This window comes from Miniopterus natalensis, chromosome 22 (assembly GCF_054644295.1).
Source record: "Miniopterus natalensis isolate mMinNat1 chromosome 22, mMinNat1.hap1, whole genome shotgun sequence".
In the NCBI taxonomy this organism is placed as follows: domain Eukaryota; kingdom Metazoa; phylum Chordata; class Mammalia; order Chiroptera; family Miniopteridae; genus Miniopterus; species Miniopterus natalensis.
Window position 1 is genome coordinate 9,327,897 of NC_142102.1, and position 22,423 is coordinate 9,350,319.

The following is a 22,423-nucleotide window of genomic DNA, read 5'->3' on the forward strand; positions in this document are numbered from 1 at the left end:
ATGTCCCGCCCAAGTGCCTTTGAAGGGAACGCAGCCTTTGTGCCAAAATCCAGACCGAAGGAGAGCACAGGGGTCAAGGCCCCGGACCCCCCTCCTGCCTGCTCCCAGCCAGTGTCCCTGCGAGTCGCCTCGGCCCGACTTCTGTCCCCAGAGGCTGGCGCTGCGTGTTCGTGCGCTTGGTGGGGATGCGAGCGCCCTGCCTCCTGCTCAGCGTGCACGCGAGGCCGTGTCGTGTTTTGTCACATGATCATTTCACCTTAATTTACCCATTTGACTAGTGGGGGGCCTTGAGGCTGTTTGCAGGCCCTACGTGTCGCAATAAAGCCATGAAATCGTGTCTAATGTTTGGTAACGTCGGGTGGTGCGGCGCCTGGAGCTCTAGGCCCAGGCCCTTGGCTGGTGGCGCCTTTGCTTTGGAGGCCACAGGGGAAGGGCGACAGAAGGGCCTGGAGGTTTAAAGCCGTACCCGCCTGTCCCCCCCCAGCCGATGCCTGACCCCGGCCGGCGGGTGAAAGCCTCGCTCGGGGCTCCCAGCAGGCGAGGCAGGGCTCTCCGGGGACTTGCTCAGCCCACAGCCTGTGTGGCATCTCCCCACCCCGCCCGCTGCCCGCTGTCCCCGGGGCCGTGTCCCTAAGTGCGGCTGGGACCAGGCCCTCAGCTCAGGCCCCGCCCCTGGGGACGCGCTGCCTCGGGCGCGTCTGGGCCGCTCCAGGCCCGCGCTCGCTTTGCCGCGGGGGTGACCCGGCTGGCACCCCAGCGACTGTGGGGACAGGCCCCGCTGCTCCGCTCTCTGTCAGCACCTGCCCGCAAGGCTTTTCCGCGGGTCTTCATTTCGCAATGGGATTCCTTTTTCTTACGATTTTTAGATGTGCTTTGTAAATGTATATTCGTGATATGAGTCCTTTGAGATATATATATATATATATACACACACACACACACGCACACACACATACATACACACACACACACACACACACGCACACACACACATATATATACAGATATAAAATTAAGAGTGGGACTAGATATTATACTATAGTATACTGCATTATACTATATTATACTATATTATTATATTATAATAATATAATTATATGTAATATATTATAATATATAATATATAATTATATATTATATATTATAATATATTACATATAATTATATATTATATATTATAATATATTATATAATTATATATTATATATTATAATATATTATATATAATTATATATTATTATATTATATATAATTATATAAAAATATATTATATTATATATTATATAATTATATATAATATAATATATTAATATATAATTATATTAATATACTAATATAATAATATAATAATATATAATATATAATATATTAAACAATATTACATATTATATATATTATAATATTATAATATTATTATAATATAATAATATAGTAAAATAGCTAGTCCCACTCCTAATTTTTATATGCGCTATCAGGTCGTGTGTGAACAATGACTGCTTTAATTCCCCTCCTCTAACCTTCACGGCTGTTACTGGCCTTTCTGGCCTTCTGCCGTGCAGGTCCTCCAGCGTGATGTCGAACAGAGATGGTTACAGGGAGCGGCCTTGTCTTAGACCCAAACGTGGCCGTCAGCATTGCATGGGATGTGTGGGGGGAGTTTCTATGGATACACTTTATTAAATTAAGGACATTTCCTTTTATTCTTGTTAAAAGTTTTTCGTTTTTGTTTTCATGGTCAATGACTAAATTTAATCAAGGAATTTTTATGCATCTACTAAGGTGATCGTATGACTTTCACTGTTTTTCCCTGTCAGTGCTCAAACCCACCCTGCATCCCGGATTCCCACTCGGTTGTGGGGTTTGACCCTTTCTGTATTATTTCTGGATTGGATTTGCTATTATTTTCCTTAGGACTCTTGCCTCTACGTTCCTGAGCGATCTTGGCAAGTGCTTTTTCTCTCTTATAATGTCCCCATCAGGGTTGGTCTCAAAGTTATGCTGGTCTCATAAAATAGGTTGTGAAGCCCGCCCTCTTTTTCTGTTGCCTGGAAGATCTTGGGTGACATTGGGGCTCTGAAATCCTTAAATGTCTGGAAGGATCTATCCATGCATTCCTCTTTTTCTCTTGGACTTTGGCCTCTGAAGTCCTGGCTGTTCTCAAAGTGGGTTCCTGGAGCAGCAGCAGAAGCTCCCCCAGGAGCTTGTTAGCAATGCAGCCCCGAGCCCTGCCCCGGGCCTACTGAGCCAGAATTCTGGGGGGCACACCCTTTAGCCTGTGTCCTAACAAACCCCCCCAGGGATCTGATGCTCGTTCAGTTTAGGAACCATTGCTTTAGACCCCATTTTGCCTCCCTCACAGCTGGAGATGAGGGTGGTGCCGGTTCTGGTCAATGAAACCTAAGAGGAAGTGCACTTGGGGTACCTGTAGGAAAACTTTGATTTTCTTAAGAAAAAGGGACAGATGAAGCTGGGCTGTCCGTTTTCCTTCTTCTTGCCATGGATGCTGAATGATGTTGTGACCAAGATGCAAAAGGTCCGAGGACTGAGAAAGCCAACATACAAGAGCCAGGGTTCTTGATAACATTAATGTGCCTCACACTGGCCTTGGGCTGTCTACCTTTATATAATTAAATGCATTTATTATTCAGTTCACTGGCAACTGGGTATTTTGCTGCTCGTAGCTAAATGAATTCCTAAATGATATCTGTGTTAGGTTTCGATCTGGTACCTAGTAGGAGAGCCTGAGAGATAGTTCCCCCTGATAAGTCAGAAAAAAAATTAACCTACTTCTGCAGAAGAGATAGATATCAGCTAAGCGTTTATCTCCCCGCGGAGATCGCAGCTTTGAGTAACATTTGATTTCTTCATACCTTGGGCAGAGGAAGCAGTTTTGAATGTTGGAGAGAGATTTCTCACTGGATGAAGCCACTTGGGCAGGCGAGCCCAGAAAGCAAGGAGCTGCTGTGCCATCTCCTTGGCATTACTCTTTTCTCTGTCCAGAAGGGGAGATCCATGGGGGAGAGCAGTCCCCCCAAGAAATTCACGCTGGAGACGAATCTGTTCCTCTCTCATTACTGCTCTCAGGATGCGTCCTGCTTTCCCAGGGCTCCCTGGAAGAAGGGAGTAGTGGTTTCTGGCAAAGGAGACAGTGCCATAGCGCAGGGGCCTGTGCCTGGCAGCTTCCTTGCTGTCCCTGGCCCGGTGTGCTCCAGATGGCAGCAGGTCGCAAACACGCTTGGGCGGCGTGTATGACTTGCACGTGACAGGCCTGTTCTAAAGGGGACTGACCCACAGCGCGCGACAGAAATAACTCAAGTGGGAAACACCCGCTGAGCGGCTCCCAAGGAGACTGCCTGGGAGTGCTCCCCACGCACCCACCTGCTGGCTCCTAGTTTCTGCTTTGAGTTGTAGGTGCCGTTTTGGGTCCTAAGCGGGATATCCTGTGAATGTGTGCACATCCCGAATCACCTCCACAGAGAGCCTTTGGGCACTGGCCACCCTGTTTAAAATCGCAGATCCTCCAAACGCCGGCCTCTCTGCTCTGTTTTCCAGCGCAGCGCTGCTCACCAGCTGCAGGCCGCATGCTTGACTTAGTGAGGCTTTATTGTCTTTCCTTCCCACTATTTTGCAAGCTTTATGAGAGCAGCCATTCCTGCCGGTTTTGCTCCTTGCTGCATCCACAGTGTTTAGGAAGGTGCCTGGCATGTAGCAGGTGCTCAGTAAACGTTCACACGTGGAGGCCTCTGGGCTGGCTGACAGGCCCCCCCCTTCCTGCCCTTGGCCGCTGTTTCTCTCAAGAATAAGCTTTAGAGGGCATTCGGCTCCCATTGCTGCTGTGATTTACTCCATGTCAGCAGGCAGTGTTTGAATGAATACTAATAATGATGAAGAATAACTATGATTTGGTGAAGGCCCGCTGTGTAACAGACGAATGCTAGGTGCTTCGGATGCGTTGTCTTATTTAATTCGCAGAACAGCTTCAGGCCCATGTTATCAATGGGAACAAGAAGCCTCAGGGATCTCAGGTTCACAGCTCATCAGTGACAGTGCTGGGACTTGAACTTGGGGCTGTCTCACTCCAGAGCCTGGGCTCCCACCCACCATTTTATTGGGGAACAGTTACAGCATCAGTGGACACCTTTACATTACCCTGGTGTCTCCTCCACTCTTCTAAAAAATAGGCATTTCTGTGCAAACCCAGGGCTCAAATGGCTGGTCAGAGATGCTTTCTGCAGACCTCCCCTTGCCTAGATAGGGAGGTAGAGAGGTAGGTACATAAGTAGGTAGGTAGGTAGGTAGATAGATAGATAGATAGATAGATAGATAATAGAATACTTGGCAGAAGTGAAGTTCTGATTAAATATTGACTCTTTAGGTGCATGCACCTTCCAAAAGAAGAAAACGAAAGCATTTTATGTTGAATGAACTTATTTTGGTAAAGTGTTTTTCGTTTTTTTAAAAATACAGAAAGTCTTCAATATTATGGATAGATTCTGCAGCTTTTAAGGGCAGCCATGTATGATGAAACCCGTTTTAATCGTAGGCTAGTTGATATAAACAAGAGCTGAGCCCCTGTGGCATCTCATCAGCATTATGATGAAGCAGCGTAGGGTGAATCACCTCGAGGACCTGCTGTGGTACTGAGGCAGACGGTTTCCCAAGTCCTGTTTCCCAAGGGAGTGTGTAATATAATCAGACACTGGCGCAGGCCTTAAATAATAATAGTGACCACTGCCTAAAAAGTGCTTGCGATGGGTGGGGCTTCCAATCTGCAGCAGCCACGGGAACTGTTGACTTCAGCAAGGCTGAGCACATCCCCTTCTCAGAGTCTTTAGTCTCCGTGGTGTGTGCAGAGCTTGCAGCATCTCCCAAGATTATTTGACCAAGATTCTTATTTCCCAAGATTATGATGGGATCGCCTTCCATTTCAGTGGGATATTTCATGGGGCTGGGGGGGGCCACACTCTGGGATCATCAGAAATTAGATCTTATGTTTGAAACCCCTGTGCCAGGTGCAAGAAGCCAGTCACAGATGCCCGCATGCTGTGTGACTCCATTGATGTGAAATATCCAGAACTGGCAAATCTCTAGAGATGACAAGAAATGAGTGTTTGCCGGGGGATAGGGCTGCAGGGGGTGGGGGGGAGTGGGGTGTGACTGCTAAGGGGAATGGTTTCTCTAGAGGTGATGAGGTGCTCTGAAGTTAGATTATGGCGACGATTGCATAATCCTATAAATATACTTAAACACCATGGGATTCTGCACTTTAAGTGGTATGGAATTTTATGGCATGTAAATTAGACATCAAAGAAACATCCATAAGGAGAGAGTCATTGATCGGCTGCCTCCTGCATGCCCCCGACTGCGGATCGAGCCCGCAACCCGGGCCTGTGCCCTGACCGGGAATCGAACCCTGATCGCCTGGATCCTAGGTCGACGCTCAACCACTGAGCCAGACCTGCCAGGCAGTGCCTATATTTTTCCACGAATTGGACCACACTCTGTTCTGCATCTTGTCTGTCTCATTTAGTGGTGTGTTTTGGAGACCCTTTTATGTTTGCACGTATAGACCAATCACGCCTCCTTAACAGCAGCATAGCGTTCATTGACTCTTTATGCCCTGTTTATATATAATCAGTCCCCTATTAAGAGATATTTAAGTTGTCTCCAGATGCGGGTGATTTTTGTTTTCTATGTTTTCCCATTGCAAACTATACTACAATAAACATCTTTGTCTGTTGGTGCAGGACAATTACTAGTAGTGTTTACCCATTAAAAGGCACATGTCTTTGAGTGTTGACAAATGTGACCAGGTTGCCCTTTGAAATAGCGCCCCGCATATAATCCAATCCTCCAGGGGTACGAGAGTTGATGTGTTTTTCAAAAGCTCCCTTAGCCTAGAACATGTTTCTTCCTCTCACAGTCCTGACCACACCCCAGCACTGCCCGGGCTGAGTCCTGTACCAACGTGCAGTGACCTGCTTTCTTCTAAGTGCAGGTCATTCCCTCTTCCCGGGAAGGTGCTCGCTCTACCCTGGTCTCTGAAGTTGTCCTCGACAGCAAGGCCTCCAAGATGTGCACCAGAGGTGCAACCGATTTGCAAATAACCTATTACTGTCTTGCCCACGGCCCGTGTCAGCTCATGTTCTGACTTTATGATTCTCTGATGGATGTTCCTAATTCTCCCCTTGCGTTCCTGCTTCACCTTGAGAGAAGTCACAGCTTCTGCCAGCTTCTGTCCCTGCATGGACTTAGGTGGCTGGTGGGGATGGTGGTGGCTGAAGGTGGTGTTAGCTACCAGTGAGGCTCTTGAGTGTTTGTGTGGGAGGGGAGGGGAGGGCCACGGGGTTGGGCAGATACTAAATAGCTGTTTTTGAATTTGCAGCGAGCCAGTCAAAATATGGCTAGAATAATATTATTAGTATTTGTCATTTTCTTGAAGGTGCTTTGATACAGCTAAAAGGATATGGTTTCAACTGTGCGGTAAGGCTGTCACTCTTTTTTTTTTTTTTTTTTAAATATATCTTTATTGATTTCAGAGAGAGGAAAGAAGAGGGAGAGAGATAGAAACATCAATGATGAGAGAGTCATTGATCTAGCCCACAACTTGGGCATGTGCCCTGACCAGGAATCGAACCCCGATCGCCTGGATCCTAGGTCGACGCTCAGCCGCTGAGCCACACCTGGCCGGGCAAGGCTGTCACTCTTAAGGGAGGTCTGAATAGACATGGGAAAGTCCAAGTCCCCCAGGCTGACCTCACTGACACTGTCAGACCAGCCCCTTGACCATAGCACCTTCTCTCAGGGCCGGGTCCCCAGGCCGCACTGGAACAGGGGCGAGGCTTCGTTAGCGTAAGCGGCCCAGAAGTGACATCAGAAGAAGAGAAAATACTCCCCGGTTTAAGCTGTTGATCAGATTAAGCGCCGGCCTCCATTCTAAACATGCAGGTTTGACCCTGATAAGTGGGGGGGTACATGGGTAGTGGGTAGGAGGCAGCAGCTGTAAAGTGAGGGTGTTGGTTTAGGGTGTGTGCAGAGGGCAGGGGAGACTGAGCCTGCAGGGCTCTCGCACCTAACCCAGGGGCAGGGGTGCTGCCTCTCAGCACAGCTGGCTGCTGCTGGGCAGGGGTGAGGGTTAGCACCCCTCAGGCCCCACAAACACCAGGTCGGCAAGCTCGTCGGGGTGTTTCCTCTGTCAGCCCGCTCCGGCTGTGACACTGCACTATTCCGACTAGTACAACGTAAGAGCCACAGTGGCTACACCTCTGCTAAATATTTATCAGGCTCGCACCCTCCGCCAGGCACTTAATAAGAATTAGCTTTTTCACTTCTCAGGACAACCCAGTCATAGAGAGGCCACCCATTTTGCAGAGCAGAAAAATAAAATAGGGAAGCATCTTAAGGATAATTGTTTGGGCCCTGGTCTTAGCCTCTCCATATTTCTGCTTTAAAAATTAAAAGAGAAAGCATCTGAGGGATAATTAAATTGTGTCTGGCGGGGTATCTCCCCCTCGATGGGCGAGGAGATGGAACCGGGGGGATTGGAAGCAGCCCTTGGAATATAATGCTGCGCTGCTGAGCTGCAAAAATCCTGCCCGATTTGTAAATTTGCGTTTCCATGGCAACACAAGCGCGCAGTTAAATAATCCTCGCTGGTGGAAAACTGAATTCCAGCGACTCTTCCTAAACCCTCATCCTCTTCTAATCCCGCAGCCGTTGCCATGGAAATGATCAGATAAGATTCAGCCCGGGAGGCAGATGGGCCTGTGAAAGCTGAGACCTGGCCTACATAGAGCCCCCGAAATATGAGGGGTTAAAAATTACCCCCCCCAATCGTAGAAAGCAGCTGCCTCCCAGGAGAGGTTAAGGTGGCATGTTGTCATGAGAATCAGTCTTGGGGTTTGGCCACCCGGAGCAGAGGAGGGACAGTTGATCCCCAAGGCCTGCTGAGGGGTGGAGAAACCGGGAATGCTTTCCTCTGACGCATTTTGGAGGGTCGCCCTAAGAGATGATCACGCCAGGGGGGCTCTCTTGGGAGCCCCCTCCCATAAGTGACTTCCCCAGGCTGCTTCCCCACCCAGAAGGGTCACACCAAGCCACACGCCAGGCGTGGCCAGCCCAGGAGAGGCCTGTTCTTTCTTCATTGTCTGGGACTAGTGTCATTTTTCATGGCTGATGGGAGCGCGTAGCCTGCCTTGGGGTTCACTCTGGCCCTGTCAGCAGTGTCCTTAAGGAAAGGAACGGCAACTCTTTCAGGTCCTCCATCAGCACCCTTTTCTCATGTACATTCATGCAGATGGTTTGGGAACACTTCATATTTAAATCACTTTTTCTGAGCAATTCCCAATGAAGTTGTGGTTCCGTGGAAAGCAGTACCGAGTCTCTTTGTACAGTGCGATTATATTTGTGGTGATGTCTTTGCCAGATTCTTCGCCTGGGAGTGGGGTGACGTCACCCCCAAAGCAGTTGTGCCTTTCGGAGAGGCAGGTCCCCTGATTTTATCTGGGTCTACACGACTCCTCTCACCACAGTTCCAGGGCGATAGTGTCACCTCTGGAACCTGCTTGGCGCTTTCTGGGCAAGTTGTGCGTTTTAGGCGGTCAAGGCGACGCCTCTCAGCGGCATGAAGTAGAATTTCATTCTTGCTCTCCTCTCAGCTCTCATGGTTGCGAGTTGAAGACAGACAAGAGCTGAATCATCTTTTAAAGGAAAAAAAGATGAAAAATAGGAACTGAAAGCTTGCCGGTCTCCAGCCGACTCCTGGGGCTCCACCCAGGGCTGCAAAATCACCTCCTGTCTCATTGAGCAAAACTGTGGCCGTGTGGCCCGCGTTCATGCCTAAGTGGATCTGGGGCCAATGCAGGGAGCCCCCTGTGCCCATGTGCTGCTCTGGTCAGTGCCCCACCCCAGGTAAACTGAGCTTGTGGGCACCCTGTTCCCCTAAAGCTGAGCCCTCTCTAACTCCAAAGAAGACTCTGTGTGCACGAGTGTGTATTTGTTATGTTCCCACGGTGGCCAATCGTGTCACTGCACAGCCATGGCAAGTTCTGAGATGGAGGTTCAGTTACTTGTAGGAAAATGGTCCCAGATGTGGCCGTGCTAAGGGTCTGTCTCGAGATCCTTGCTCTCCAGACCTAGTCAGCTTCCAAATTCCCACTAACACACCTCTGAATGTCCCTCAGAGTCGCCCTCTCTCAGGCCCCTGTCGCCTCTCTGCTCAGACCACGGTGTGAGCCTCGATTAATCTCCCAGATCCCCTCTGGGCCCATTCAATGCTGACCCCAGTGGTGTTTTCAAAGAACACAAATCCGATCCTGTCACCGTCTTGTTTAAATGCTCCCAGTGACTCACCTCGGCCTGGGATTCAAATCCCAAGCCCTTAGCATGGGTGGGCCCCTTCCTGCTCCCCAGGGCAGCCCCTTCTGTATTTTCCGTGCCCCAGACACCCCCCCCCCCGGGCCTCCAGCGTGCACACCGTGGCCTGAGCACTCCTTCCTCTGCCCCTGGCTTTAGGGTGACTTCTAACTCCACCTGAGCTGAAATGTCACTTCCCCAAATTAAGCCTTTGCGGGGCTCCCAGATTAGCCTGGGCCCTACTCTTGTCAACGCTCCTTGCGTTTGCAACCAGAGGGGAGTTATTTATAATCATTCCAGGCAAAGGCTGGTTATTTATAATCGCTTTGTTCCAAATAAATTGTCAGTGTGGCCACGGCCCTTTCAGCTGCACGTGCACTGATTTTCCGGGGCTCCCGTCCCCGCCATACGTGCCTGTCCCTCCACCCTTTGCCCCCAGTGGCAGTCACAGCGCAGCTCTCCCTTCGGGGCATGCGAGGCCCAAACAGGTGTGGCCTTGCCCCTGGTCCCTGTGTCATTCTAACAACCCCATCTGGGCCAAACCCCATTGGATTTCAAATCCTTCCTCTTTCAGCTTATTACGGAATTCCTCAAAGCGCCTTCGCCTTCCCAGAGAAACTGTAAAAGCCTGTCACATTCCTGGAACTCCTTTCGAACTGTTGGGACCCTCTCGCCACCGTTTTTTTTTAAAAGCCTGACAGTGTGGCACTGAGGCCTGGATGGGATCCAGAATCGCAGAGATCTTCAAAACGAGGCAGACTTTGTGGGAGGAAAATCAGCTAAAGAATTTTGTTATTTTAATCTTACTCTTCGACACCTGTCGTCCCTCGGGAGAGCCGGGAGGCTTCTTTACACTCACACGTCTTCATTGGAAATTGAAGAGAGGCCCGCTTAGATTTATTTATTTTTGCTCTCACCACTAACCCACATGTCCAGCGATCCCTTTATTTAAATGTACTGTGCACCTGCTGAGTGCGAGGCCCTATCCTGGGTTCTGGAGGCCTGGAGGAGAGGGGGAGAGACAGAGAGACAGAGAGACAGAGGGAGAGAGACAGAGAGGCAGAGAGACAGAGAGACAGAGGGAGAGAGACAGAGAGACAGAGGGAGAGAGACAGAGAGGCAGAGAGACAGAGAGACAGAGGGAGAGAGACAGAGAGACAGAAGGAGAGAGACAGAGAGGCAGAGAGACAGAGGGAGAGAGACAGAGAGACAGAGGGAGAGAGACAGAGAGACAGAGGGAGAGAGACAGAGAGACAGAGAGACAGAGGAAGAGAGACAGAGAGACAGAAGGAGAGAGACAGAGAGACAGAGGGAGAGAGACAGAGAGACAGAGAGACAGAGGGAGAGAGACAGAGAGACAGAGGGAGAGAGACAGAGAGACAGAAGGAGAGAGACAGAGAGACAGAGGGAGAGAGACAGAGAGACAGAGGGAGAGAGACAGAGAGACAGAGGGAGAGAGACAGAGAGACAGAGAGACAGAGGGAGAGACAGAGAGACAGAGGGAGAGAGACAGAGAGACAGAGGGAGAGAGACAGAGAGACTGTCTACACCCCAAGGCTGCCCGTTACAGGACAAGGTGCAGTGAGAGGGGGCCCCCTGGAGTTGTGCAAATGCAGGGACCATGTGCCCTCCAGATCTTACTGCCGAGGCCTGTGTCGCCCAACACGCAGCCACCGCCCACGTGTGGACACCGAGCGCTTGAAATGCAACCGAGAGACTGAGTTTGGAGCTGTCTTTAATTTCAATGAACTTTCCATGAAAAACTAATACTCCCATTACCGGAACGCTTATGAATATGGTTGGAATAACTCGAGGAAGTGAGTCTCCTTTTTGAACTGCTATGAAATATAAGTAGAGATCAAGTATTTCTGGTGAAAATTCAGCACCCGAGTTGAGATGTGCTATTAGTGTAAAATATACATTGGATTCCTAAGGCTTTGCATGAAAAGAAAAATATATAATGTCCCGTTAAAATTGATATATCCTAGTACATGTTGAAATGATAAATACTTTGGATATACTGTTAAAACTTACTCAAATATTTCTCAAAGATGTTATTAATAACCTGGGGTTTTATTTTTACTTTTTAAAATGTAGCTATTAGATAATTTTAAATTACGTATGTGGCACCTGTTCCATTGGACAGTAATTCTCTAGCAGAAGAAATACTTGGAGGAGATAGAAAGAAATAGGTAAGGAAATAGAAAATTAACATTTAGTGTGGTAAGGGTGAGATAGGGAAGTAAGGAACAAATAGGTAGGGTATCTCGTATAAGGATGTATAGGAGTTCGTAGGCCTAAGAAAATAGAAGAAAGCAAGGAGTGTTTCGGTGAGACAACCTGACATGTGCGATGTCATAGAAGCACACGGGACTGGCCATGAAGACAGTGTGAGGAACTAAGGACCCCGTTTGCCAAACTAAGAAACCTTACATTTATCCTGAAGATGATGAAGAACCATTGAGATATTTTAAGAAAAGAACTGTCATGATCAGAGCTGCGTTTAGAACTGTCTTCGGTGGCTGTGTGGAGAATGAATGAAACCAGGTGACACAGGGGACCCCCCTGCACATGCCAGGGGAGCCAGCCAGGAATCGGGGACCCTGAAGGAGAGATGCTGAGTGAAGGGGAGAGGAAGGGAAGCGGTCACCCAGACTGCTGCTATCCCGCAGAAATAACGAAGCCAGTCATGGGAAGGAGTTTTATATTTATGTGCATGTTGCTTCCTTTTCAGAAAAAAAGATCTAGTTCTTCTTAGAAAGCACAGCCCAAACCTGTGAAAACAAACACATCTATTTGGGAAGATCAGTGACAACCAGAAAGCCCTGAAAATACGAGTTTCTGACAAACCAGATCAATTAATTTATACCCTGGGGCATGAAAAATGCAATTACAAAAAAGAAGGGGGGGACTGGCCATGTTGTGAGGACAGACTTTCCAGGATTACGTCCAGCTCCTGACATTATCCTGATCCTGTTTATTCCGCTGCTCTGCGGGCCAGGCCTCACTTTCATGTTCTTGGCCTTGACCCTTCGGGCAAGTGGCTTTGAATCCAAATATTTCTGTTCTTCCTCGGGACTGTCTCATTACGTGCCGACTTCATTATTCGTTCTAACCTCGTTTCTTCGTTAATTTACATTTACTTTCCTCCCAGGAGGCCAGGCAGGTTTTTTAAAATAAGGCAATGTGAACTGCCGCATTTCTGTTTTCCCATTAAGCTCCCACCATCGGGGAGTCAGGTGCCATTCTCTCTCTCCCAAGGCAGACCGAACAAATCAGAATTTAAAATGTGTAAGAGGATCCAGGCTTCTTAGAAGAAGAATGTTCTAGAAGCAAGTGATAGAAATGCCCCGGGTTTAGGCAGCACGAATGGTAGCCAGTTGCGGGGCAGGTTTCCGCACAGGTTGGGGAGCAGGAGTGAGGAGGTTGGGTCCCCTGTCCTCGGGTCCCCGTGCCAAGCGGGCCTTCACTTCGTCGCCCTGGGCTTGTACTTGCTGGTGTGTGAAATTGAAATAATAATATCTGCCCTTCTCGCCCCCAGGGGCCTGTTAGGAGAATGAAATGAGCGCTCGCCTGTGAAGCCAAATGGAAAGTAGACACTGTCCACTGGCGTCACTAGGGTGGCAATTGTTGGTGTAGAGCAGTGACAGTGACGGGGTGTGTGTGTGTGTGTGTGTGTCGTGGTGTAATGTCTCCAGGTCCAGCAGCACATCAGCTCATGGCCCGTCACGGGCACTCAATCGACAGGGCTGAATGGGCCCAGGGTTCCTCAGGGAGCGCTCTCCTGCTCCTGCTTCACACTTGGCCCTGTCATGGATCCTTCAGGCCACCTTTTTTCATCTCCGGTGTCCCCTTGTCTTTGATGTTGGAGGGCTGCCTTTATTTTATTTTATTTTATTTTATTTTATTTTATTTTATTTTATTTTATTTTATTTTAATTTTATTATTTTATTATTTTATTTTATTATTTTATTTTATTTTTATCCAATGATATCAATTATTTTATTTATTTAATTTATTTATTTTTAATTTTTAAAATTTTATTTTTGTTTAAAATATTACAGATGTCCCTTTATTTCCCCAATGACCCGTTCCACCCTGTCCCGCCCCCCCACCCTCCCCCCATCCGTCTCCCCACCCTTGTCTGTGTCCCTGAGTGCTGCAGAGATGCATATAAATTCATATAAATTTGGCTACTCTCTCCCCCTCTACCCACCTGCCCTCCTCCCTCCCTCTGACATTCATCAGTCTGATCCCTGCTTCCACATCATTGCATCTATTCTGTTCATCAGTTTATTAAGTTCTTTAGATGCCACGTATAAGTGAGATCATGTGATGTTTGTCTTCCTCTGCCTGGCTCATTTCTCTTACCATAATTTTCTCGAGGTCCCTCCCTGCTGTCCCAAAGGTACGAGATCCTTCCTTTTCACAGCTGCATAGTATTCCACGGTGTGAATGCCCCACAGCTTTTTATCCGCTCACCTCCTCACGGGCACTTGGGCCGTCTCCAGATCTCAGCTGTTGTGACACTGCGCTGCTGTGACACAGGGGTGCGTATATTCTTTCTGATGAGTGCTCCAGGGTTCTTAGGATATAGTCCCAGAAGTGGGATCCCTGGGTCAAATGGCAGGTCCATTTTTAACCTTTTCAGGCCCCTCCACACTGCTTTCCACAGTGGCTGCCCCCGGCTGCATTCCCCCCAGCGGTGCCCGGGGGTCAGAGGGCCTGCTTTCGATGCTAATTTATCTCCAGGCCCCTCGCCCTTGGGCCTCGCCTGGGGGTCAACAGCTGCCCCCCGTTTGGTCTCATCTGCGCTCGTCCCTGTTTGTCTGAACCCCGTTTCCAGTTCCTCGCCGTCTGAGGTCTAGGAAACCTGCGGCCTCCCCCTTTGACACCCACAGATGACTCTGAGGGTTTCAGTTCCCACTTACACTCGCCTGCTGCTTTCCCCTGCTTCCCCCCCACATCAGCAAGCCCCTCGCCTCCTTGCCAGTGAACCCCCCCCTTTCATGCATTCCAGCTTGGGCACCGCGACACTTTTTCTCACCGTGTGGCTTCCATTTGGTCAAAACCATTCTCTTGACACAGTTTTCAGCTCCCTTCCTTCCTTTCCTTCTGTTCAACATCGAGGCTCTTATTTAACACCAGCTCTCACACCGATCGTTTCCTCCTGGGTGACAGCCGTGACCGATGCCACCCTGCTTTCTGCTTTATGATCACAGAGGGTCTGGTCCCTGAGAAGTTCTGCAAGCACAGCACATTCTGGAAAGGGCACGCGAGCCGAGGCAGGCCACCGTCTAAAAAGCACAGTCGGTGTGGCGCTAGGAAACTTGAACGGTGTCACGGCCTGTCCTCCAAGGTGCTTGTTGGCCCTGTGCCCCCCTAGACAGGCTGCATTTCGGGGGTCTGTGTTCTTTGGCATCCTTTCTCTAGTTCCCCACTGCTTTGTTCAGTGTCACCCAGTTGTTCCCAGCCAGCCGCAGGAGGAAAGGAGATGCTGAGGAGGGGAGTCACAACAGCGACAACCAATTTTCTAGGGCCTTCGCCAGATAGGCCAGGCATTTGCCTGAACACTTGGTATGTATTAGCTCATTTAAAATATATATATATTTTTTAATTTTTTAATATATCTTTATTGATCTCAGAGAGAGGAAAAGAGAGGGGGAGAAGAGAGATAGAGACATCAATGATGAGAGTCATTGATCGGGGGCCCCCCCCAAGTGGGGATCGAGCCTGCGACCCAGGCCTGTGCCCTGCCCGGGAATCGAACCCCGATCGCCTGGATCCTAGGTCAGCGCTCAACCTCTGAGCCACGCCCGGCCGGGCAGCTCATTTTTCCCTTGCAACAATCCTATTGTGGGCATAATTATTATGCCACTATAGAGAAAGACAGAAAGGCCACATTGGACCCCTAGCTGAGTTTCCAAGAGGTTGGCGCACATTGGCGAGCCGTCCCTGGTAGCGTGGTGACACTGTCCGACCCGGGAGCGGCTGTGGGGACCAGAGGGAAGCGTGTTGGTGGACAAGAGCTGGTGAAGAAATAAAACTTGGTTTTTGACCAGCTGTACGGCCATCAAAGCTGAGGGTTTCCCATCAGAAAGTATGTGCCATCGCAGTGGGAGAGCGGCGCTCCCGGCGTCACACCCTGTCCCCGTGACAGCTGCCATTTCACACCGGTGGCCAAGGGGACAGCAGGTGGGGGTTCCTTGTTAGGGTTCTGCATCCTCGGCGACTGGGCCTGGGCTGCTGGCTCGGTCGCGGCTGTCCACCTGGCATCTCTCTCTGTGCCCGTGGGACGCTTCAGGCCTGCGGGTGGGGGTGCGGGGGACAGGAGCTCATTTCACACTTTGCCACCGGGCCACCCTCAGCCGTCTTCAGAATCGCTAAAAGCCACGAGCCCAAAAGCTTGCTGCAAAGAGGCTCCCCGCCCTCCCTCAGACACCTGCGCGCTTCTCAGCGGTGCCCTCCCGCCCGTGGGCACAGCGGCCGCCCTTCTGGGAGCCTTTGCCAGTCTTGTCGCAGCGGGTGAACCCCTGCTCGCCCAGGACCTCGTGGGACAATCTTTCTCTAATCCCCCAAAGTGGCCTGAAATGCCCCTTTCTCCATACCCCGTGGCGCTTTATCACAGCAGTCACCCCGTTGCCTAATTCTCCCCCATTTAGTGCCCGACTGTCAACAGACTGTCCCCAGGGCACCGCCCTGAGGCACAGGGTCTGCATCATAGGCCTGTCACCTCCCAGATGAAAGACTCTCCTGGGTGCTTGACTTCCCCCAAGTGCCAAAGGCGAATGCCTGTGGGGTGCCTGCCCTTGCAGGGGGGTGCTAGAGTCACTGGAGTGGTCACCGCCAGCGTTTGTCACATGTCCCCCCCCTTTGCTCTCACAGCTTCACTGAGATGCAGGTTTTAGTTTCATACTTTCTACCAGCGAGGAAGCTGAGGTTCATCCAGGGGCCCCGGGAACGTCCCACAGCGAGGAAGGGGCCGAGCTGGGTCCTCGCTCCAGCGTCGCCCGCCACTGCCTCTGAATGACGGGCCCGACGGCGCGTCCCCAGGGTGCTCCTGGGGTTGCCCTTCGCTGCCGCGGAGCCTTAAGGCGCGTCTTCCTCTCCTCAGTGCTGCCTAATGAGGAAGGGGGGGCGTGAACCCTTCTCTCTCTAACTTCTGTTTCCTCTGAGTGGAAGCAGAGTCCCCCCCCCCCCCCCCCCCCCCGACGTGAGCCTCCGCATGCGAGGCCCGTCGCCCCGCAGTCACCCGCTTCAGCGCAGAGCCCCCCGAGGCCCCCCTTGCTGGGCAGAGTTAATTAACAGCCCAGCCGCTAATTACTTCCCCGGCTCGGTCCTGATCGCTGAGAAAATGTGAACGTACTGAGTCACCTCAAAGTGTAAAAGCGAGCAGCAGGCCTTCGCGTAGCAGTAACAATATTTTTTATGGACTTTATGGGGGGGACGCCGGTTAATGCAACGATGCAGGTTTCAGGTTCTACGACACGTCATCTGTACATTGTGCCCTGTGCCCAGCACCCCAGCTCAAGCCTCCTTCCATCACATTTCTCTCCCCCGTGCCCTCTCCTTCCCCCACCCCCTTCCCCTCTGGCAGTGGCCCTGCGACAATAACATTAATGCAGTTTCCCATCGGTCCTGTGCCCACCAAGGACCAGGTTCTGTGCTAAGTGCTGTTTATGTCGCCCTGACAGGACTTTAGTTTGAAGCAGACGCTCCCCTTTTCCTCTCTGCCTTCAAAGCCCAAGGAGAAGTTTAGGGTGAGATTCGAACTCAAGTCTGTGCAACCGGGGCCCGGACACGGGGTCCTGCCGGTGCCCGTGTCTCAGTGGCAGGGATAGGAAATCATCCCCTTTATGTTGGACCGGGGCGCTTCCCACCCATGCAGCAGAGCTTGTCGTCACGAAACCTGCAGAGCTGAGGTTACAGGCCCTTTGTGACTAAGGCAGCCCCCTCGAGACCCTCGAGTTTGGGCGAATGGGAGCCACCCGGTGCCCCTGTGACCGAGACCTTGGCCAAGGCAGGGTGCTGGTGGCCTCTGAGCAGCCGAGCTCAAGCCCAGATGAGAGGTGCAGCTTAGGGACTCTTCTAGTTATATTCACAAGGCGTTTCTTCTGCCTGGGACATTAGCTCACGCTCACCAGGTCCCCTCTGCAAGTCCTGAGACCCTTTCGTGTCAGCTTCAAAGCTCTTTGCGTGCAAACCGCTCCTGACCTCCAGAAGAGGCCCTGCCTCAGCTTCCCCGTGTCAGGGAACCCCCTCGTGTGTGGATCACAGCCCTGAATATTGATTTGGGTCACTGTGGATTAAATACCTGTGGCCAGTGCTGGGTATTAAGTTCTGTGTCTCATTCTTTGTCCCATCTGTGGCCTAGTACAGTGCCTGGCACCTGAGGCCCACAATAAGTCGTGGCCGTGTTAGCCTTTTAGGGCTTCCCTCAAAAGTACCGAGAACTGGATGGATTGAAACCAAAGAAACTTGTTCTCTCGCAGCTCTGGGGGCCTGAAGAATGAAATCAAGTTGTCAGCAGGGCCGCGTTCCCTCTGATGGCTTCAGGGGAGGGTCCTTCCCTGTCGTGTTCTGCTGGGGTCATGGAAGTGCCTGTCACAGGGCAGGGTGAACAGAAGGGGCTTTAGGGTGACACACAGGAGCTAGGCCCCGGTCGGTCATGGGGGTTCGTCCCTCTGAGTCTTCGTTGCCCCATCTGTGGGGGGAGCTGCACCACCTTCCTCAGTTTCCCCTGTGAGGGGGATGACCGCCACACTAAGTAAGCCCATTGCATGTAAAGTCCTTGGTAAACTGCCTGCCGCATAATCCATACCGAGTGCTAGCTATTATAATAATTATTATACTTTTATATGTATGTGAAAATTCCTGTTTTATAGAGGGCGGGCCTTTCAGCTCAGTACGTGTCGGTATTCCAAGAATTTTGCCGGGAAAAGAAAGGTTGCCCCGTGTATTAATGCGAGTTGACCTTCTGTGCCTTCTTTAATCAGATTAAAGCGCTTTTTATGAAAATAGTTTTATTTTTTGCCTAATTCTCTTGGTGGCTATTTTCTCCCCTAAGAGTTGTGGTGAGACAAAAACAAGAACAGACTGGTTCTGGTTTTTAGCAACATGTTATTTCAGAGGGATAATTGAAGGGACACTCAACTAGGGCGTTTTGCTGGGTATGGGTGGCCATGGAGGCGTCCTACCAGATTCCCAGGTCCCCCCATTAGTGTCCATCACATGTGAGCCAAGGCCACGTTTCCCCCACGTGGTTGACAGCCGGGTGACCAAGCCCAGCAGGGGTCCCAGTGCCTGGCCATTCGGGTCACCAAAGCGGATTCCTTTACTGGGCGACTAGCTGAGGATCCCCATTGCCCTGGCCAGTGAGCCTACCTACCTACCAAGCCAGTAACTCCAGAAGGGGGGGTTATGAAGAACTAGAGGATTCATTGGTGTTGGTTGTTTCTTGTAAGTCTGCTCGAGAAACCTGGAGCCCCAGCAGGGCTTAGCCCGGGTGCAAGCAAAGTGCAAGGGAAGAGAAAGGAGCATCCAGGGGGCAAGGTCCTCACTGTGCTAGAAAAGGCAACGGCTTCTGTCCCTGGTGTCCTTGGGCCGGTGCTTGGCATCGGCCTTACGTACATGCCCAAAGGTGTCTCCATTTGAAAGATAAATCGTATGGTCATCCTACTTGCGCCCCAAGTAGCTAGAGAGAGGACTGTGGTTCAAAGCCTTTTTCCAAGGCCGGTTAAGATCTCCTGGTCAAACATTAAGCCAGACAAAGATATCTCCTCTATCCCTGGCTAAGTATCGAATTGGAAATGTTGCCTTTTAACCTAACCTATTATTACAAAAGGCTGCGGTGGGTGTCACTGTCAAACCAAGGAGGAGGGATGGGTACACAAGGAGGGCAGGTTTAGGATACTGTCTAGGAAAGAAGTCGCATGTGGTGTCTGGCACAGGGAACCCGCTGGAAGAAAATTCAATTGTGTTGCCAAAGAAATGATGAAATGGGTTTGCAGAGGCCTGTAAGCAGCTCCCATATCCCCAGATTCTCACAAGTAGGAGTGAGCTGGAACGGCTGTGGCCCAGGGTAGATGCAGTGACAATGCCCTGGGGCAGGGAGAGCAATACAGGGCGAAACTGGTTCCCTGAGTGACCTTGTGGAGCAGAATCGCCCCACTGACATGGCCATTCACCTGGAAACAGGCCCAAAAGAGAGAAATAAACCAAGTTCTTTAAGCCACCATATAGTTAGGTCTCTTGGCTACTACAGCTTAGGTGTGTATCCTACCTAGTAGAGATGTTTTCATCTTTTTCATTTCTCCATTCATTCATTTATTCAAGCATCAATCCACCTATGACCTAGGCACTTAGGTGCAGGAGATAAAAAATATCGACAAAACATGTTTGTACTCTCAGGGAGGTCATTACCTACCAGGGGAGAGTAAAAAAATACACAGAAAATTATAGCACAGGGTAATAAGTGCTCTGAGAGCAACACACTGAGGAAGAAGAAGTGGCCTAGCTTAGGAATTGTTCTTTTTTTGTTAATCGTCACCCAAGGATATTTTTTCCATTGATTTTCAGAGAGTGAAAGGGAGAGAGAGAGAAACATGGATGTGAGAGAGACAGGTCAATGGGTTGCCTCCCTCATGCACCCCAACCGGGGCCTGGGATCGGGCCTGCACCCGAGGCACGTGCCCTTAGCTGGAATCGAACTCAGGACCCTTCAGTCCGAGGGCCGATGTTCTAACCACTGAGCAAACCAGCCAGGGCAGGACTTGTTCTTAAAGGACAGAAGTGACAGACTGGGGCTTGGAGGCTGAGCGGTGACCATCACTAGTGACCAGTGAGTGAAGCCCCGCTTTGTGGCAGGCCCTCCGCCAGGCCCCTTGGACATACGTTGATCTGCCTGAATGCTCACAGCACCTCTCCAGACAGGTGTGAACACTCTTTATTATAAAGATGGAGACACAGAAATTCAGAGTTTAAATAATTTTTCTAGGACCACGCACTTGATTGTCAAGATTTAAAGCCAGGCCGGCCTGACCCTGAAACAAGTGTCCTTTCTGCCCTGGTGAGCTGTCCCTCCACCCCGTGAGCTTCAGTGGTGTGATCTGCTTAACAAAATGCCGGCTGGACAGACGGCTGCCTGTCCGACCCGCCCTGAGCATTTCTCGAACTTACTGCTCAGGCCTATGGGGAGGCGACGGGAGAAAGCGGGGCGACCAGGGGCTGCTCTCTTTCCCTGATTTATTCGCTTTATTTCCAACCACGATCAGACACTCACCCCCGGCGTGACTGCCCTTCCTATTTCACACTGGACTTGTTCTAAACGGCTTGAGGCTGTTCCCTGAAAACAGTCAGACCTAAGGGACAGACATTTGCCACCACGCAGGATGCTCAAAGGACACACTACAGGCCCTGCCACGTTTAACATCTGAGTCTGGAGTTTCCTGAGCAGTTAAAAGGGCAAAAGAGCCCCTTTCCACTGGGTCTAAAGACCCCATTTAAATAAATAATTAATTAATCAGTCAATTAACTAATTAATTAACCAATTAATTAATTAACATGTTTAAAAATGTTTTAGTTACAGTTGACCTATAATATTATATTAATTTCAGGTGCACAACCTTAGGATTAGACATTTATATAACTTACAAAGAGGTCACCCCGGTAAGTCGGGCACCCCCCCGACACCACACGTAGTTAGTGCAGTGTCAGTGACTATGTCCCTGTGCTGTCCTTTACGCCCCGTGGCTGTTGGCATAACTGGCCTTCTGCCCATCTGGGCCCCTTTCCCCCTTTCGCCCCTTCCCACGGGCCCCTTCCATCGGCAGCCATCAGGATGCTCTGTATCCACGACTCTGTTTCTGTTTTTTTGTTCACTTATTTGGTTTTGCAGGCCCCACATACCAGTGAAATCATGTGGCATTTGTCTTTCTCTGCGAAGGCCCCATTTTTAGCTCCCTGTAAAAGATCCATTCTTCCTTCTATTAACTCTGGGAGACGCCTTCCAATGGCCAAGAACATCAGTGCGAAGCTGACACTATTTTCTCCAAATACCATCCTCGGTGAGCAATTGGGCAAGACCGCAGCACCCCACACGGCTCCCATTCAAAAAATTAACATGAGAGCGGCTGATCTAAAGAGGGATTTTTATCCATGTGTCTCCTCGATGTTATAAGAGGGAGTGAAAAATAAGAACTGAAGCTGATTTTTGGAAAGGAGCCTTTGCAAAGACACAGCCTCGCCCCTCTTCAAATCACGTGCAGTTTCTAGTCTCTGCCACTTTTGTAAATGATTTTTTTTTTTTTAAATAAGAAAGTCTGTTTTGAAGGTAAATGAGTTTTCAAAGCAAGAAGAGATAATCTGTTCTCTTATTAGCAAGAGGATCATAAATTATGTCCTGAGTTTATATGGAGACATCGGTAAATAATAGTCAATAGCAGGTAGGCCGCACGTTGTCTTCTCCCAGGACGTTTTCAATATTCGGCTCTTTCTTTATTCACAAAGCATTCCCAGAGGGAAGGTGTGAAGGGGACACTGAGGCCGCTTTTGTAAGGACAGTGACCCAGACAGGACGCGGTTATGCTCAGGGTGACAGAGAAAAACGCACGTGTGAGTCCAGAGCTGACACCCCCGGGCCTGGTGTCCCCTCTGAACACCAGGCTTTTCCGTCTTTGTCTATTAGGCGTTTTTTTTGCTGAATTTGGTACCATCCGGGTGACACGTGTAATCAAGATCTTGCAGAAAGCTGATCGGATATGGAGCTTGTCACTCTACGTATAAAATAAACCAGATCACAGAAAGTCGAGAAATTAAATCTCCTTTCTCTTCTGGGGCATTTTCCTGAAAATCCAGTCAAATTTCTTCACTGGCTTAGAGTATTTGTAGGCACGTGGATGCACCTTCATGAGCTTCACTGCTCCTCCAAAAGGGAATAAACTGAAAACTGAGAATACTGTCCACCCATGTGAAATAGTTAATTTTTTCCTTGGTTCTCTTGAGAGAGTCTCCCAAGCCTAGTTGAGAATTTGGGGAAAAGAGATCCATTGGTCTACTTTTTTTTTTTTTT